Source organism: Kryptolebias marmoratus, linkage group LG6, assembly GCF_001649575.2.
Source record: "Kryptolebias marmoratus isolate JLee-2015 linkage group LG6, ASM164957v2, whole genome shotgun sequence".
Classification (NCBI taxonomy): Eukaryota; Metazoa; Chordata; class Actinopteri; order Cyprinodontiformes; family Rivulidae; genus Kryptolebias; species Kryptolebias marmoratus.
The window spans coordinates 27,965,249-27,972,938 of record NC_051435.1 but is presented as its reverse complement, the minus strand read 5'-3'; the positions used below and the strand labels follow the sequence as shown (position 1 = coordinate 27,972,938).

The following is a 7,690-nucleotide window of genomic DNA, read 5'->3' as shown; positions in this document are numbered from 1 at the left end:
TAACTCCTTCAGTGTTCGAGCTGCTGGTGGAGTTCAGAGTTAAGAAGTAAAGAGTTATTGATTCCATTTTAACACCTCTAGATTTGATACGTAAACACTTTGTTTTAACACTGGATTTTAACTACTAATAATATACATCCCAGAGTTACATTAACAGAATGTGACTCTATAAGTGTAAAATTAACTCTGCTTTTGCACAAAGTCTGCTAACACCAAAACATTTAACACTTTTGAATTTGCTGTGCAGTGAAGAGAAGACAGCGTAGCAGCATTGAAGCCAGCATCCTTCACTTACTTCATAAAATGTAGTCATTAGTAAAGCTTTAGCTTAAAAAAAGCTTTTATTGATGGTGGTTGTGCTTGGGGCACTTCTGAACCCATTGGACATCTGCATGTCCAAGTACATTTTCAACCACAAAATACATTATACTGTATTTTCCAGACTATAAGGCAGACTTAAAAGCCTTCAATTTCCTCAAAAAATGACAGTGCACCTTATAATATGGAGTGCCTTATATGAAGTCATAATGTTTTAGTACGACTTTGTTATTACAAAGCTGCAATACCATGTGGGACGTTGTTTTTTGTCCAGTTGGAGGTATTTAGTTTGTCTAGCAGGGGTTCTCAGTGGTGCGTTTATGTAGAAAATGAGGATTATATATATCTGTCAAATTAGATAGATGTGTGAAATGCTACAACAGTAATTTAGATATTGTAAGTGTATATTTTATTCCTCTACACAATGGTAATGTTTGTATAAATGTGTTTATGCAGAAGTTATAATGTTATATTTTATTTTGTGGAAGAAATAACAGAATGTTATGTTTCTGTTTCCTGTTTAGTCTTACAAAAAGAATGAGAGTAAAGAGGGGATTCAAGAAATAAAACGGTGAAAAGGAAAAGAAAATCAATCCTCAACAAAACTTCTGGAATTCTTCTTTCTTTCTGCTGTTAACTATCTGTCTAGCAATACATAGCTGAAGTTGTACTGTGAGGGCAGAATAAATACATCAGTGGCTAGTAACATTAAAGGCAAATTTGCAAATTCCAGTGTGACTGTATATACTGTATTTTCTGCACTATAGGGCGCACTGGATTATAAGACGCATTAAGCAAAACAAAACAGCCCCGTCTTTTCGGCAAATACTGCACTGATGTAAGCATCAACACCACTCACTCAGGTCCATGTGCGGTGCACAGAGCCCTGCGCGACACTACAGAGCGCGACTATAACTGAGCCTTAATGCTGCAAGCAGTGTGGCTTTGTAGTTTACCAAACTCGTACTAAAACATTTTGACTTCTTACATATATAAGGCACTTCGGATTTTGTGGCGCACTGTAATTTTTTGAGAAAATTTAAGGGTTTTAAGTGTGCCTTGTAGTCCGGAAAATACGGTATATAAAACAAAAAGAATTCACAGAAACTGATTTATGTATTTTAATGCAAATTACATTGAACAATTAACTCCTACTGTTATGATGATTTACACTATAAAGTACAAATTCACAAATCCTAAACAAATTATCAAAATAAAGTTACACAGTAAACCTTTATGGGGAGTGGGGGAATTTAAAACCTAAATGAAAAACACATTTTATGTGACCATTTATTTTTTTAACTGTTTTTGCTCTAATTACAATTTCTCAGTGAGTGATAAATACTGATGTCTAGTAGTCATGTGGAGACAGCAACCAATGTCAAATATCATTCACCAACTATTTACAGTAGCAACAACATGTGTTGGTATTCAAAATGCATATTGACGATTACAGGAGCAACAGCGACAGCAGCCCAAATACTTTTGTTCTTATCATTTTAATTTACAGTAAAGTAATATGTAAAACCAGGATTTTTTTCTTTAAAATGTTATAAATTTTCACTGCATATGTTTTTGCAATAGAAAATTTCTATTGCTTTAGTTATTTAATCTTTACACTCACAAGGACTAAATAAGTATCAGTTCTTTATTATCACTTTTTAGACATTACATACAATGACAGATTTTTTTATATTTGTTCAAATTTGTTGGAATCATACAGATCTTCTGCTACACATGAATTAGTTTTTTTCTGAGGACACAGCAGACATATTCTTTAGAAAATGTCATCCTCTTTTATAATATATGAACATATTTTTTGTGCAATGGGTTTCAGTCAGGTTAAATAAAGGTTTAATAAACAAAAAAGAGAAGATTTTGTTTTATGGAAACCTTTTAAATTTGTATAGAACTGAATAATATTCAATGTAGTAGATCTTAAGTTCTGTGATTTTTTTTTATCCCCCAAAAGCTATAACATAATCTTTTGCCTTCTCTAATACCACATTAGCTTTTCCTTCATGTTGCTTTTATGTGGTTGATTCATGCACAGTTGTCAGATTTTGACTGCAGAAAAAAAAAGTTCTCCATTTCTCAAATGTGTATTTTCAAAGTATAACATGTAGAAGCAGCCACACTGATGCAATTTATTTACTCTCTTCTTCATTCATTACATAAATTGAATGTTCTAAACTTATAATCCAGTCTCACTGTTAGAACTTTGGAGTCATTTATGACCAGGATCTTTCTTTTAATTCAAAAAGTAAACTAGCCCCCAAGACTGCCTTTTTTCATCTAGGCAATATTTCAAAAATCTAGACAATTTTGTCCATACTTGACAGAAAAAAATAATGCATGCATTTGACAAGCATTTTTGCAATTTGATTTTTTCACCATTGTTATTGCTTGATGATCAAATAGCTCCCCTCAAACTTTTCCATTCATGCAAAATGCTACAGAGAGTGTTCTGACAGGAGCTGTGGAAAAAAGGAACAAATTTTTCCTGCTCTCCATCACTACCCTCTTCTTTTTTATTTTGGTTGTTGCCTCCTCTGGAGTCACCACAGGGAGTCATCCTCCTCCATCTAACTCTGTCTTCTGTCCTCTGTCCTCACTCCAACTACCTCCATGTCCTCTCTAACTGCATCCATATGTCTCCTCTTTGTCTTTTTCCTGGCAGCTGCGTCTCTAACATCCTTCTACCAATATCCCCACTGTCCCTCCTCTGCACATGTCCAAACCATCTCAGTCTGGCCTCTAACTTTATCTTCCAGTCGTTTAACCTCCATAACCTCGGTAAATACAAGTTCACAATTCAATTTAAAATACTTCTCATTATTTAGAAAGCACTTCATGGCCTGACATTGTCTTTTTTTACAAGGCCTCCCTAACCCTTTCCACTCCAAACAGAAAATCACTTTGCTCTCAAAATGGAGGTTTTTCTGTTCCTAGAATCTCATGGAACATATTAGAAGGCAGAGCATTTGCATTTTAGAATCTGATGCACAAATAACATGCTTTTAAATCAAAGCTTACATCTTACATCTTAAAAACAGCTTACAATTAGTATTTTGTCTTTTTATTATCTATTATACTTAATTGCCTGTGTTATACCTGTACCTATTTTTTTTATCTTAACTGAACCTATTTTTAAACTTGTCCTTTAAAAAAGCCTGTTTGTTTTTGTCTTATTCTGATATGCTCATAACTGAGTTTCACTTGTGTTCAAAAAGTGTTATTTAAATAAAGTTGAACTGAATAATTAAGTTTTTTATAGATCTATTTTAATGTTACACACTGTAGATTTGTCTCCCAGTTTAATTCAGAAACATATCAACCTGTGTGTGTGTGTGTGTGTGTGTGTGTGTGTGTGTGTGTGTGTGTGCATGTAAAAATTGAATCATTCAGTATATCTATAAACTACGCAAACAAGGATAATTACTGTAGATTCACTTAAGCTGTGTTTATTTTTCATTCACATGTTAATCTCTGCTAACTGCCCTACTAGGCAATCTTTTGTGTGGGTTTGCTTGCTGTGACACCCCATCCTGGAGGAAACAGCCAAAGGATGGCAGACAGTGAGACCAATGTCAACACCAGTGTACAAGGGCTAATAATTCGACAACAAACTTTCCAAATTTTACTACACCGAGTGTTTTCACTGAAGTCTCTTAATTTGCAGTCCAAATGATTGACTGCATTTCTATTTTGAGAACACGTTAATAATCCTGGCACACTCTCGTGGTAGAGAACATGCACATCCAAAATGACATTGGGATAAGTTTCAGACCACTTTGTCCCAGCTGTTGAGTAGTTCTCATCTCGGGTGTGGTGCATCAGAACCAGAATGACTTTTTTATCCCCTGCAAAGAGAAGGAGAAAGAAGACAAACAAAAATGACTGCTGAAATCTCCTCACAGCAGTAAAATGATCTTTCTGAAATTATGTCTAACCCTGATCATGCATCTTATTCTAAGTGAAAAAGTTGGAGACAGCATGTTTGCATTGCATTGTTAAGGTTTTAATGTGCCCTTGTTGTATAAAACAAATCGTATCTACAACCGTAATTCCGAAAATGTTGGAACGTTGTGTAAAATGCAAATAAAAACAGAATGAAATGATTTTGCAAATCTCTTAAACCCATGTTTTCTTCATGTTGGAACATAGTAATTATATCCAAAGTTTAAAATAGGAAATTGTAACATTAAAAAAAATAGATTACTTTGAATTTTAAAGCAGCAATGCATTCCAAAGCACAAAGGCAACAAATAGTTGTAAAAGTAAGTGGTACAAATAAAAAACAGCTGGAAGAACATTTACAAACTAATTAGGTTAATTGGAAACAGGTCAGTAAGAGGACTGAGTATAAAAAAAGCATTTTAGGGAGGCTGAATCTCTCAGAAGTGAAGATAGGCAGATGATTACCATTCTGTAAAAAATTCCTTCTAAACATACTGGAACAATTTTAAAATATTATTCACCAACAAAAATATTGGAAAACCTTTGAATGTCCCATCATAATATCATCAAGAGATTTTAAGAATCTGGAGAAATCTCTGCTCAAAGGACAAGACCAGAAGTTAGGCCCTTAGGCTGAACTGCATTAAAAACAGGTCTGATTTTGTTCTGGACATCACTGCATGGGCTTAGAAACAAAAGAGGAGAGAGACCATCCAGCCTGTTATCAGTGTTCACTTCAAAAGCTTGCCTCTCTGATGGTATGGGAGTGCATTATACCATTAGAGAAATAAAAGAGCATAAAATATTTTGTGACTTCACAGAGTGTTAGAGCAAAGACACTGAAAAGTATAACCACAAAACTCTACAACAGCGATATTTCATTCTACCCGACAGTTGTTCTTTACATAACTTCACTGTGACAATAATATCATCACTGTGTTTAGTTAGGTTACAAAATGGACATATTTGAAAAGAAGATTAATTTTTTTTTTAACTTTTAGCTGAAAAATCAAACAATAATACCTGTTTCTTCAGACTATTACCACAAATGGCAGTGTAATCATTTTAAATCAGCAGTTAACTTTTTGTTTTAGTCAAGAGGCAACCAGGTAATACCTTATCAGTTTGTTTGAAGTTATGTCAGGTGGGCCTTTAATGGGGTTCAGGATGGTTTATGTTCAGACTGCCAAACTAATGTGAATAAAAAGGTTCCAGACCACCTCTGAAACTGGTCTGAAGATATACTGAATGCATATTGAGAGCATTTACACCAAATGGGACTGATGCTACATACTGATGTACACAAACCTGGTGAATTCACTAGAGCAAGTAACAGAGTAGCATCAGTGTAGAAAAAAATACAGTATTTATTCATGTTTATAGTCTAAAAATCTATAGACATTTACCTGACACCATACTTATTGCTGCTTCCACATCCGCCCCAACACGAGAGTTGATTGGACAAAAAAGAATGGTAACACGGCTTTCCTTCTGGTCTGTTTTTACCAACTGGAGTCCTCTTGACACTTGTTTCATCAAATCTCCATCAGCCTGAAAGGTTATCCCTGCAGTGACTATGTGGACCTTAACTGTGTTTTTTAATAAATTAGAAAGACGGAAAAATGTTAACAGAGCAAAAAGAATGTCTGTAATCAGCATCTTGACACAGACACTGACCCTCACTCACCTATAGGTCTGAACAACTTTAGACCTAGTAAGAAGAAGAAAACAGTGTTACAGTTGGATTGATTATACATAGTACAACTGCAGTGATACTTAAAAACAAGAGGGTGCACAAGTTTGACCACTGTTCCAACTGCAAACCATGGTGGTAGTAGCATAATGATGAGGGGCTGTCAAGAAGACTGCTAAGTTAATTAAAATTATGCCAGAAGACGGTTAATGGCTACAAACAACAACAACAAAAAACGTATGTGTTCTAGGTGCAACTTGCTAAGGGACGTTAAACCAAATATTAGTGAGTGTACATGTACAATAATTCACACCCAGGTGAAAAGAGATTTATTTTGGTTAAACTATTTGTAGCAAATTTTAATGTTGAGCAACTTCTAGCCATGCAACTTATGTGCTTCACATCTTGTTTGTGAATTGTAGCAACTTCAGCTACTCATATATTTGATGTATCAAATATCAAAAGACAAAGTTAGTTTAAGTAAATTTTTAGCTTTTTACAACATTCATTTGTGCCCAGTTAGGTACAATTTGTGACACAGGCAAAATATAATTGCAGAAAAGCAGTGACCAAGACCATGATTTGATTTTATTATCAACTGCAGGACATTATGTATTGACAAAAGTTCTTTTGTTAGATAACTTGTTACCCACCATTCACTGCACGTCTCTAATTTCTTCCCATTAATTAGCTCTGGGACAGTACTGACATAGCAAATTACAAGTTATTAAAAACAAATAAACACATACCTCCCCAGAGTGTGGACAGAATAGACATTTTTGGTCTCTGAAAACAAGAACAAAATCATTATTTACAACTTTTAGACTAAACATTTACTTTATGCATCAGAAGATCCTCCCATTTCCATGCACTGTAAGTCATTTTGAACAGTATGCACAGGACACACAGTATAGTTCATAGTGTTAAGTGCAATCAACAGAATATAAAGAAAAGGCAATTTTTTATTTCTATTTTCAGTGGGTAAAAATAATTAATTGCCCTGTTTCGTCTTGGATTTATATTTTGTTTAAAGAACTATTAGTGCAATGTTTTTTTCCTTCACCCCCCTAACTGACAAAAAAAGTGTGTGTGTGTATGAAACCCCACCCACACACTCATACACAGGCACACACACACACACATCCTTTGAATAAACTACACATTACCAGTTCGTGTCCGGTGTGTCCATACTTTTGGCTGGCACTGTATATTTAAATCTAAAATATTGTAAAGTACACCATGCAACAACAAAACACTTTGTCTGTATAAATGTAGAAAACAAAAAAGTCAGGGGATTCCTACCTTTGCTGTGTTGGTACTGCAAACAGAAACACTATGAAGCTGCTGAATAACAACAAGCAGCTGACTTTCACTTTCGTTTTTAGTGTGAGACAAACCACATGATTTACAGAAAATCTGTGGAGCTCAAACAAAGACAAATTACAATGACATTGAAAAAAAAAATTTGGTTTTGAAAAAGCAACCATTCAAAAATGAAACATTATCCTTGAAAAAAATGTCACTGAAAAAAATAACTGAAAAAGAGACAGTGACACTGAAAAACTTATGATGATTCTCTCATTTTACGCTGTTGCCTTTTTTCTAACTGAGAGAAGTTTTCAATGTCACTGCAGAGCTCCTTCAGTTATGATGTCACTGCAAGCATGTCACTTTTTTGGCATCGGGGCGCAGGGCTAAACGGAAGGCTCCTTCACGGGC

At 34.7% G+C, this 7,690-nt stretch overlaps 1 long non-coding RNA gene across 1 annotated transcript; it reads right to left on the bottom strand.

The window, feature by feature from the left end:
• Positions 1 to 190: 190 nt before the first annotated feature.
• On the bottom strand, positions 191 to 7,363 carry LOC108249988. Its single transcript, XR_001809254.3, has 5 exons — positions 7,274 to 7,363; positions 6,721 to 6,757; positions 5,966 to 5,989; positions 5,685 to 5,867; positions 191 to 4,181 (listed from the first exon to the last, which is right to left on the bottom strand). It is a non-coding gene; the product is annotated as an uncharacterized LOC108249988 (long non-coding RNA).
• Between the last annotated feature and the right edge of the window lie 327 nt (positions 7,364 to 7,690).